The 12,228-nt window shown below is 41.9% G+C and overlaps 1 long non-coding RNA gene across 1 annotated transcript; it reads left to right on the top strand.

Moving 5' to 3' along the window:
* The first annotated feature begins 774 nt into the window (after positions 1-774).
* On the top strand, positions 775-9,561 carry LOC103161394. The gene is made up of 4 exons (XR_004772561.1): positions 775-1,590; positions 3,569-3,707; positions 6,783-6,854; positions 8,788-9,561. It is a non-coding gene; the product is annotated as an uncharacterized LOC103161394 (long non-coding RNA).
* Positions 9,562-12,228: the final 2,667 nt, after the last annotated feature.

Raw genomic sequence — 12,228 nt, 5'->3', positions numbered from 1 at the left:
TCATGTGTGCGAGCAGAACAGGGCTCTGCAGGACAGCTGTGGAGGAGTCATACAACCTGGCAACAGTAGTTATCGCCTGGGGGAAATACAGTGGCTGAGGCACAGGGATGGAGGGAGGGTGACTAAAGTTTCATCACACACTCTGTACACTGCACTCTCTACTTCCTCAGAGAAGAGATAAAATGCCAAGCGTTCCTCTATTTAATTCTTTTGAATGTCTCAGTCTTTTTTTACAGATGGCATGCTGGTAGATTTCTAACGCTACCCTGAGACAGTTTGGATTTTAAACACTCCCTAGGGCTTATATGCTGAGATCTTGAGGGGTAGCCTGTGGTACTTGTTGGAGAGTTCGCAGAACCTTTTGAGAATGGGAGGATCCAAGTCATTGCGATCATTCCCTAGGAAGAAACTCTGGGACATTGATCCTATTTTTCCTCTTTCTGTCTTTGCTTCTTGGGAGCCATCAGGTGAGCAAGCCTCCTCTGCCATATGGTCCCTAGAAAGCTCTGGAGTGGCAGGCCAAGTGACCACAGCCTGAAATACGGAAGCAATCATTTAAAATCAACCATTTTCATTTATGAAGTAGATTTCTCAGGTATGTTGGTACAGCAACACAAATCTGACCAATTCTACTTAATGCAAAAATAAGTAATTCACAATAATATATAGTTAGACTTATTCCCTATGTGACTGTCCTTTTCCAGAATTTTTTCAAAAAGTCTAATATATATGTGTGTGTGTGTGTGTGTGTGTGTGTGTGTGTGTGTGTGTGTGTGTATGTGTGTGTGTGCATATCTTGTGATTGCCCAAAATCATCTTCCTGAGGATATATTTGAATATAGATAAAGTGAATGCTGGAGTATTGACATGCTAAAAGTATTGTTTTTCCATAAGATAGGTAGTAATTTTATCCAGTGATAGTTTATTTTTACTTTGGCCCAATTGTGACTTTCTTCCAGATAGAATGTATAATTTTTCTTTATATTTTACCTGAAGATTTGGAGCATGAACTGTTTTGAAGTATGTGTTTGGACAGTTAATTGTGTAGCAAGCCAACTGTTTGGGGTACTTCTGTAACTCTGTTGGCTGCTGCTGAATTTCTCAGTGTCTTTCCCATAAGTAAGACATAGCCATCCATGTACCTATGTCCAGTATAGTTTTATGACAAACATGCATTAAGATTCATCCAAGCAAGCTAGGTAGATGGCTTATAGTAAATATGAGCCTCGTTACATAGAGGACACAGGTTAGCTGAAGGGGACATATATAAACAAGTAAAGTAACAACCCAGGCATGATAGGCTGAACATGGGTTCTTCTCAGGTGTGGAGTCATGAATGTGATGCTGAAGCCTATGAGGTGTCAGGCAGGAATTTATGCCAGAGTTTGAATCAAATATGATGATATTCAGTCAGGGGAAGCTTGAACATGCCCTATGTGTTAACCTAGAATGGCAACAGAGGGCGGGGCAAGAAAGAGCAGACCAGAGAATAGTACACTGGCTCAGACTCCATCCAGCACTGGGTGCATTTGGGGAGCTATGAGGAGAATTCAACTACTGAGAAGAGTGAAGCCATCAGCTAGGACCTGGGTAAGTCAAATGGACACTGAGAACCCTTCAGAATCTCTTGTGTAGGGAAAGACCCTGAGATGTACACAATGGAGCCCAGAAAGTATGACTGGGGTGGGGAGGTGGCCAGTCTCTGTAATAACAAAGGGTATGTCTCCATGTTATTTTCAATGCAACTGTCTTATCTTCTCTACTACTGCAACACAATCATACACACACACACACACACACACACACACACACACATGCAAATAAGCACTGTGTACCCAGTATGTCCAGACTGGGTCCTGAAAGGAGTCAGTCCTGGTTGCAAACAGAGGCAGCCTGATAACGAGGAAGCAGACGCCAGGAAGAAACTGGAGAGCAGGCGGGAGCCTGATGCAGTAAGGGTGGAGCCAATGATTCATCCCAGGCAGCTGCTCCTTGACCTTGGTTAGCCTCTGGAGTGGCTCAGTGGGCAGTGACCCTGACTCAGAGAGATTCCATGTCCAGGTTTATTTAGCCTCGGGTTGCCACAGCCTATGCAGATGGCAGTGTTAGCGCCTGACAGAGACAACCTGAAATTTCCCAAATGGTCATTGTTTGTTTGTGGACAAAAGATGATGTGTCTTTACTCTTGCTGTATTTTTAAGGCTGTCCCCGTGACATCTCTGTGTACTTACAAGCAGCCAAGGATGATTTAAAAACAAGCCTCACTTTAGAGTAAACCTCTGTTCTATTTCTTTCTGGATGGACACTAATTTAGCATAATCTGTCAAGGAGCTGAGGCCTGGCTCCTGGCAGGATTCCTCCTCTGCCTCCTGCCCCCATGGGTGTCCTCCCATCCCCACCCCCTCAGTACATTTAATCCAGATGCTCCCTCCAGGGACAAAGTGTCCTTCAGACACCAGTACCCGGACAAAGCACTGTCAGTTGAGAGAACAAAAATGATTCGTGTACACGAAACATCTATGTACATGAAATGCAAGCGTGTGCACGTACTCACGCATTAATACTCAAGTCAATGGTCAGCAGAAATACGCCTGTGGCTTATTCACCATCACCTCAGGATGCCTGGGGAGAAAGGTCCAAACTGGTTCTTCATCCTCAGAGCTCACAGAGAGGCCTATGAAAACAGGTGGCACCCCACTGTGCCGAATCAGCACCACACTCTTCCAGAGAGCTAGAAGGAACTTTGGCTTCTCATCCATCCTTATTCCTCCCAAACTGCCTGGACCTCAGGCACAAATTTTGTGTTCAACCATGCTACTACCTTGTACCATAATGCCTTGTCACCTTGCAGGTCTCAGTATGACCTCAGTATTTGATGTAAGAATCCACATGTCTTAAAAAAGATCATTTTACTTTACAGGAGAGAGATTTTTTGTGAAGCCCCTCAGCTTCACAAAATTATCCAAAAAAATGCAGTGGATCAACTCGCATAAAGCCTTCCGTTCTGTTTAAGGCACACCTGTATGATGGCGTATTGATGGGGCTTTTATATTTAAATGTATATATTTATTTTTTTACCCAGATATACTGAAGATCTAACCCAGATATTTACTTTTGTTAGGAAGGCACTTTCCTGCCAAATTAAACCCCAAAAGGCCTGTCACCAGGGCTCCAGCTGAGCTAATTCAGCATGTCACCTCAGTGTCTCCTCAGTGGGCACTCACATCTTAGCAGGAAGCACAGAGTGTCTTCCAAGGAGGACACAGAGGTGACAGAGCTTTGTCTGAACTCAAGAGTCTAGCAGTTAGCTTTGTATCTTAGGCTCTTGACTTCATATTCTCTTCCCCTTGTCCCACCAATGGCCATTCTTTTGTTTCCAAGTCCAGACGTAAGACATGGACCTTGAATTACGTGTTTACATAGGGTACAGATGTGTGGCCTGTGTACCTGAGGCTCTGTGGATGGCTGTGGTTGTCTATAACTATAACTGGCCCAGCTCACTGGCACTCCTTGCTGGAGATGCATGCTGCAGTGTCCATGTGGGTTGTCATCATCCTTTCTCCCACAGGTGCACAGCCTGTCATGAGGCCTGATGGTGGCTACACACAGGACTCGTCTGCAGTGCCCACCCTGAAAATAGGCCTCTGTGTTGTGACTAAGACATTTAGGTCTCCTTTTCAAATCAACCTCATTTGATTGATTGATGGGTATGTAAGTTATTTTTTAATATTTTAATATTATATTTTAAATATTTCTATTTCTGATATAAGTTGTTACAGGCTGCATAATTTCTTAAGCCACTCTTTTTGATAACCTGTGCCAAGAAAGGGAACTGTCCTATTATAATGTCAATTTGTTTTTCAGAAATATTGATGGTTTGAACTCAGCACTGAGTGTTCATCCCAAATGTTATATATTGTATAACCTGTTAGCATCTTTGTGTTTAGGATTCTGAGGGGACTCTCTGTTTTAGGATTCTTTTTCTAGAAGGGAGCATGTACACACACACACACACACACACACACACACACACACACACACAAACACACACACTCCTTTAGTAAATTATTCAAATGTCTTACAGTAGATAAAGAAATACCCCATGCTCTTAAAGAGATGATCTGGGATTTTTAAAATTAATACTATATTGAACTTGGTGAGTTGTGACTCCTGTTCAGTTGTGTTATTCTCATGACATAGGAATTTCACTAGGTGACATCTTTACTAAACCATAAAGACACAAAATGGCATGGGGATCTAGAGTGTCCTGGCTATAACCACAGACCTAGCAACAGAAATGACTTTCATTTTGTACATACAGTAACATTCTAGATTTTCAGTTTTAGTATCTCAAAACAAAGCATGTTTTTTTTTATTTAGCATGTTTATTTTAAATTTAAATGGTCCTATAGTTTTTCTTAAAATGATTTTTGAAATTTATGAAGTTGATTGAAGCCTAATTGGAGAATGTTGTGTCTGAACATGATGAAAACATAAGTGGCCAGACTGTGCACAATGCTATTGAGGTTTCTACTTACAAAATTGTTGTCTTGGTGATCACAGAGGAGTACTTAATTGAAAGCAAATATTTTTATTGATTCATTTTATTTTTTTATTTATTGAAAAAAAGGCCTTTCTATGTAGCCCAGGTGTGAGGGATAGCATGTGATTGTCCACTTGGAGTATGAGGTGAGCTTAGAACCCCTCAGAGTCACAGACAAGCAGGAGGCATTAGCCCCCTGCCTCCCTAGCTGGTGGCTGATATCCTCTTGTCCTAGAGCTCTGAGAGATGGAGAGTTATAGACAGCCTGCTACATGACTGAGGCCACAGTCAGAAAGGGGAAGTCCCAATACCTCAAATTATTCATTAGACAAAGCTTTGCCTCCTAAACCAATGAGATGGGAATTTGGGAAGGAGACAAACCCTGGCCTACGAGAGAAGAGGACAGGCATTTCTCTCTATCAGGACTTTGAAAATCATCATGTTGTGCCATTTTTGCCTTTTCTCTATGCTGATATCCCTTTCCACAGAATAGTAGTCTTAAATCCAGGTCCTCCCTCCTGCTCCAGCAGGTTAGAGGCATGCTCCAGCACACCTGGCTGCTGCAGTGAGGCTTTCAGAAGCAGATGCAAAACCACTCTGGTTAATTTGTGCTATCAGAATGCATATACATCTGCAGGAACAAAATAGATAGCTTTTAAAAGATTTTGCAGCTGCTCTACATAAGGAGAGTCTTACTAGGAAACGACAATTAAATGGCCCCATGATAACATATAGTCCAACCTTTTTGTAAATCTTTGTAAATGCACCACTTTAATTGAATTTGTATTTATGTGTATGTGCATACATGCCCTTGTGGAGGTACATGCATGTAAGTTCAGATTCCTATGGGGGCCCGAACAGGACAGCTGGAGTTAGAGGCAGTTGTAAGTTGCCTGACCAGGCTGCTGGGAACTGAACTAAGGTGCTCTGTAAGGGCAGCATGCACTCGTAGCCTCTAAGCCATCAACCCAGCCCCTATATTTTAATAGATTATTATTAATTATAAACTATCAATAAACTATTGATAAAGCCTTACCAAATTTCTTACATACCAGAAGAGTTGGAGAATACTCAATGAAATAGTAAGTTAAGTTCAGAGTACAGATGGTTTGGTATTATCTCATATATATATATATATATATATATTCAGACTTGCCAATCAGTAGCAAAGTTCCAGGTCAACAAGTCATTAGACTCTTAGTGTAGTCTGGTCACCATCTACACAGTTATGTGCTCTAGGCTATGTGTGCCAGGACTAAGGAAATTGGACATGATCTTACCCAGTTTCCCTTCAAAAGGTAGGAGAAAGCTAATTTTTGAAATATAAAGTTTTCTTTACTGTGGAATCACCTTCCTTCAAAGAAAAGCTGTGAGGGTATAACAGCAACTTCTCAAGCAGGTTATACTTGTCTTCTCACATCATTGGCATCATGCTTTATGGCAGAATGCTAATAAGCAATTGTCATAGGCTACTATTTTAAAAGTCACACATTGTTGAGAGTCTCTTAGTCTGCTTCTGCCCCAGGATCTCAACTGGATACAGCACATTATGTGTAGTTCATATTTCTCCTCATAAATGGTAGAAGTGAACATCTCTGACGTGTCTTATCTTTGGGTTTCAGGAGCACTCTTCATGTCTGTGCACTAGCTGTTTCCCCAGGATGCAGCAGATGTTCCTTTCACAAATCCCATGGTGTCATGCCTTTGGGAGAGAAGGACCCAGAGTGAGCTGTCATTCTCACACCATGGTGTCAATGGTCTACACCAGCAATGGTGCCATCAGACCTCATGCCAAGCTGGCATTTGTCAGGTCTGATGCACTATGAGATGTCTCCCTCTCTTCCACAATGTTTTGTCTCCAGCCAATCACTCTGTGTGGTGTAGCAATTTTCTCCCACTCAAGTTTTCTCTCCAGGACACTTGAGACAGGAAGTAAACAAACGCCACAATGTGACATGGAAATTTACAAGCTTCACAAACCAGACACTGACATTGCATAAATAGTAGACATCTGCTAAGGGAAGAGACTCACCTGTACAGCTTCACTTCAGAGGGCTCCAGGGTTGCAGCATTCATGAGTCACCACCCATACTGAGTGACACAGCTAGCTGCCTTGGAGCTGTCCCTGCTCCTCTAAGCAACCCTTAGCCCATGGTGATTCCAATACACTGGCTCACCGACCTGGACTTAGGTGGAACTGGTACTCGTCTGTTGTTAATTTCCTGTTTGTTTTGACTAGATGTACCCTACAATCATGTCCACAGGCCAATCTGATGGAGGAAGTTTTTCAACTGAGTGTCCCTCTTCTCAGGTAACTCTAGTTTGTGTCAAGTGGACCAAAGCTAACAAGCAAGGGTAGGAGAGGGAGACACAACAATGGGTGGACCACAAAACTTTACCTGGGTTTGTGTTTTTACAAATAGTAAAACACAATCTCTTTCAGAGAATAGGGAAAATGTAGGCTCTTACAAATACATTATACAAGACAAGTTTAATGTGAGATTGAAGAAAGACATATAAAAATAAATTAGAGTGCAAACTCTCATGACAACCCTAAGTTAGCCTGGCAGTGGTGGCGCATGCCTTTAATCCCAGCACTCGGGATGCAGAAGCAGAAGGATCTCTGTGAGTTTGAGGCCAGTCTGGTCTACAGAGCAAGTTCCAGAACAGCCAGAGATGTTTCATGGAGAAAACATGTCTCAGACAAAAAAAAACCCTAAGTAAAGCCCTCTGAAAATAAATATTGTTAAAAATAAATAGTAGAGTTTGGAGACGGTTCAGCAATCAACAGTATGAACTGCTCTTTTAGAGGACCAGGTTCAGTTTCTAACCAGGTTCATGCTGGACTACCCACAATTGCCTGTAACTCTAGCTATGGAAATCTAATGCACTCTTATGGCCTCTACATTTCCCTGCATTATGGGTGAGTGTGCATAAACATGCACGCGTGCACGCGTGCGCTCACATGCGCGCGCGCGCACACACACACACACACACACACCAGAAGGATGCAGTGTTCACCTTGGGCTTGTCATTTAGGGTACTTTATTGTATTTGCAGAGAGCAGAAGAACTCATCTCATAAAATTCAATTGAAAACTTTTAAAAGCTTTTGGCAAAGTAGGATTAGAAATAATTTCCTTGACTCCTGTACCAAGTGATGAATAGCAGAAAGCATTCTTCCTAAATATGGAAGAAGATAAGGACATTGTATCACCATGTATATTCATCATATGGCAAAGAAAGGACATGTAAGAAGTGGTAATTACTTAAAGGAAATACAGAAGATGTCAATATTTAGAGACAAATTATCTTGGAGAAAGAAAATCTCAAAAATCTGTAGACAAAATATGAACATTAAAAATTAAATTTGGCAAAAGAAGCTCTGGATAAAAAATTGAAGTGTTTTCATATGAATAATATAAGAACTTGAATATTGCACGCTGTGGTAAAAGCCAAATAGTTAGAATAACCTAGCATGGCACATGCATGCCCTCTGTGCCAACTAAGAAGCATGACTGAGAGCAGTTTTGTGATCCCTGCAAGTCAGCCTCAAACATAGGTCCACTCTCTCCATACTGACTACAGACTCAAGCAATCCCAGCCTACAGCACAGCAGATTTAGCCAAAGTTTGCAGTCTCATTAAAAAGTTATGTGAAAATGCACAAGTCACAAATAGCAAAGGAAATTTTGAGGAAGACACTCAAGGCTGAAAGATTTAAACAGTTGCTATAGAAAGAAGGAAATGCCACATTGCTGGCAAGGACTTGGGTAAGAGGGACACGTCCCCACTGGTGGGGATTTTCACAGCCTTGTCAGGTGATTTGACAGTATTAAGTCTGAACACACATGTACACAAACTCACTTCCTCATACATGCACACGTGCATTTACACACACATTCACGTACACTACACACATATAGTCCCAATAACAAAAGACTCTAGACTATGAATAAAGGTAACAGATATGTTTCTTAAAAATATATGAGCTCAAAAATTCATGGTGACACTCTACACAATAGGCCTAAATTTGGAATCCTAATGCCTATCAATTGGATACCAGGCAGATACATTACGATATGCCTACACAGCACAATACTAGAGAGCAATGAGCATGAACTATTTCTACAAGTAAAAGTATGATTGACTCAAGGCATAGTCTAAAATCTATAAGACACAATTGTCTAGGCCTGTGAAGTTACTAAATATGTGAAATGTATGTGAGGTGTTCTCATTACAATAGATGTTTCTATGAAGAGGAGCAAGGGTGACAAGTGTTGACCTTGACACTGCTGCACAGACCTGCCTTTGCTGACACTGACTGATTGCTGCAGCTCCTCAGGATCAGTGTTGCTAAGGAGATCCCGTGCAAAGACAGAGACTCACTCCTGAAGGAAACAGATTGCTTAGAGCTGAAGTGTTTGAAACGACAGAATCAAGAGCACGTGGACTTTGCCTCGTCCCCTCCAGTAGCCAAATCTGCCTCCACCCTACTTTGGCAAGTGCCTCAATTGCAGAAGCTGATCATCCATGTCTGTAGAGTCAGAAACAGATCAGCTAAGCCCCAGCAGGACTTGGTCCTCTTTCTTAAATCAGAGACACAGCGTTTTTGAGGTTGACTTTTCACCAGCCCTTGGAGCCTCTGTAGCTGGGGTACTCTTTCCACTTTGCTCTGTGTTGACTAATCCTTGAAAGCAATCAAAATCAATTTTATAAAAGTGTGAAATGAGTTCCCCCTGCTGTCTGTGTGAGGGTGGCTTCAGAACTCTGAGCTGAGTAGATTTGGCCAGCAACCCGAAGTATTTTGTTCAACCTATGAGCTGACCTCATATGCTGTTTCTGAAACACCGTTAAGATGCAATTGCTAAAGGACAGAAGTGTGATGATGCCCTCTCCTAGCCACTGTCACTTACACACATCTATGAAACACTCCTTTGTTTTCTTAATAGTGATGTCACTTATTTGATAACATTTTATATTTTGTTATTTAATAAAGGAACATAAGCTGTATACCATATACTTACATATTCTCAGCACGCCTATGGAATGCCCTTCCGCCAGCCCTGACCCCGCTACCCCGTTCATGGGTCTTTCTTTGGCTTCACTGAGAACTGTATCATTTCTTACATGACCAATCTTGAAATTCTTGAAGAAGCTTCAAATCCCATGGTGCCATTTAACCAGACCACTTTTTTTTTGTTTCTCTCTATGTATGTCCATTTTCATGTGTGTGCACATGGCACATTTTTGTGTGTGCGAGTGGAGATCAGAGGACTACCTCAGGTATCGTTTCTCAGGCACCATCCATTATTATTATTATTGTTATTATTGTGAGGCAAGATCTCTCACTGTGTGAGACTTGCCACATAAGCTGGACTGGCAGGCTGGCCAGCAAGCCATAAGGATCTGCTGTGTCCACCTATAACAATGGGGCCAACCCAGCATGGACTGGAGTCTTTAAACCTGATCCAAAATAAGACTCCCCTATTATTAGTTGGTTACCTTGGGCATTTTGCTGTAGTGATGGAAACAGGATTATACAAAGTTATTACTTGTCAATCATGCTGTGTCAGTCATGCTGACTGGAAAATTAAATAACAACACAAAGAATACTGTTGTGGGGTTCATGTATGTCAGACCTTACTTACTCATAACAGTTCTGTAGGTTTGAACTGGCTGCAATTTTACATTAGTAATGGGGTGAAACACAAATCCTGCCTTAGAATTGTTAATAGGTCCAGGAAGTAGGGGTCGGTCTAGTCTCACGTGGATGAAAGCACAGCTCGTGAATGACAAGAGACAGGGTTTGAGCATGGGCATGTGTAGATGCACTGAGACATTCAAGAACAGCTGGAGAAAAGCATGCCTCAAGGGTGGGGTGGCACATACCTACAGTCCCACCCACTCAGAGGTCACTTAAGCTCAGGGCCTCAATAGTGTATCTGCATGAAGATTGGCATTAATCTCATGACTTCCAAGAAGGAAGCAGAGACCATCTAGAAGCCTCAAGAACAATGAACTGGCCTAGGTAAGAAATGTTTCATGTCTTCCCAAGAGTACACAGCTAGGTGACTAGAAAGAGCATTAGGGGACCAAGGTCCAAAATTCCACTGAAACAACAGGGCACTAGGTGTGTGTGTGGAGGTGGGCTGTGGTGCCACTTAAAGGAGTACTCAGATACAGAGTCATGTGAAATAAATTTAGAGAAATTGAGCAATTCTCTTTCTGTTATACTCTCAGTCTCTCTCCTTTTTCAATCCCACTCTATTTTTGTTGGAGTTTGTCTTCAAATATAGGGTTTTGATTTCTCTCTGTTTAATCTTGCTGGTTAAAATGAATTAATTAAAAGAGTTTCATTAGCAGAGTAGCACGAAGAATGATATCATGAAGCATTGGGTAATTCAAATAAAGGATTCTAGAAATAAATATGCCTCATTCATATGAATAAAAAAAATCAAGAGTTAAAATTATTGGTTGTGAGCTGGATGGTGGTAGTGCACGCCTTAAATCCCAGCCCTTGTTAGGCAGACGCAGGTGGATCTTTGTGAGTTTGAGGCCAGCTTGGTCTACAGAACCAGTGCCAGGACAGGCTCCAAAGCTACACAGAGAAACCCTGTCTCAAAAAACAAATAAAAATTATTGGTTGTGGCTCATTTGTGTTCATTTTTTATTCTTCTTGCATAGAATAGCATAGTTGAAAGGAATAACTTTTTCTTAATAAAATGGCTACTGCCTGTGCTTGTTATTTTTGTCAGCCTGACACAAGTGGGGTCATCTGGGAAGAAGGAAAGTTAAGGGCGAAATGCTTCCATCCAATTGGACTGTAAGCAAGCCTATAGGGCATTTTCTTGATCAATGATTTATATATGTGGGGGCATAGCCAGCCCACTGAGGGCAGTGACACTCCTGGGCAAGTGGCCCTGTGTTGTATAAGAAAGCTGTATATATCATGGTGAACAAGCCAGTAAGCAGCATTCCTCCATGGTCTCTTCTTCAGTTCCCTTCTCCAGGTTCCTGCCTTGAGTTCCTTCTGTGACTTCCCTCAATGATGGGGTGTGACCTGAGAGTTGTAAGATAAAGTCAGCTTTTGATCAGCAGAGAATCAAATTAGGACCCTGTCCAAATTAATCATATTCAGTGTTTCTCAACCTGTGGGTCACAATCCTTAGCGGGGGGTCACATATCAGATCTCCCGAATACCATATATTTACATTAGGATTCATAACACCAGCAAAATGACAGTTATGAAGCAGCAACCTAATCATTTTATGATTGGTGGTCACCACAACTGAGGAACAGTATTAAAGTGTTGCAGCATTGGGAAGGTTGAGAACCACTGTTCTAGGTTGTTTTATGTATGTATGTATGTATGTATGTATGTATGTATGTATGTATATCCTACATAAAAGTCAAAGCAAAGATACTTGGCAGACAGTAGTTAAGAGTACTTACTGCTCTTTCTGAGGGCTGGGTTTTGTTGTCATCACTAACACCGTGTGTGTGTGTGTGTGTGTGTGTGTGTGTGTGTGTGTGTGTGTGTGTGTGTGAGACACGTCTCACTACCTCCTGAAACTCCAGTTTCTACAAGTGCATAGGCAGTGCACATGAAGGTCCATAGTCTCTCTCTCTCTCTCTCTCTCTCTCTCTCTCTCTCTCTCTCTCCTCTCTCTCTCTCAGACACACA

Source organism: Cricetulus griseus, assembly GCF_003668045.3.
Source record: "Cricetulus griseus strain 17A/GY chromosome 1 unlocalized genomic scaffold, alternate assembly CriGri-PICRH-1.0 chr1_1, whole genome shotgun sequence".
Taxonomy (NCBI): Eukaryota; Metazoa; Chordata; class Mammalia; order Rodentia; family Cricetidae; genus Cricetulus; species Cricetulus griseus.
This window is presented reverse-complemented; position numbering and strand designations above follow the sequence as displayed.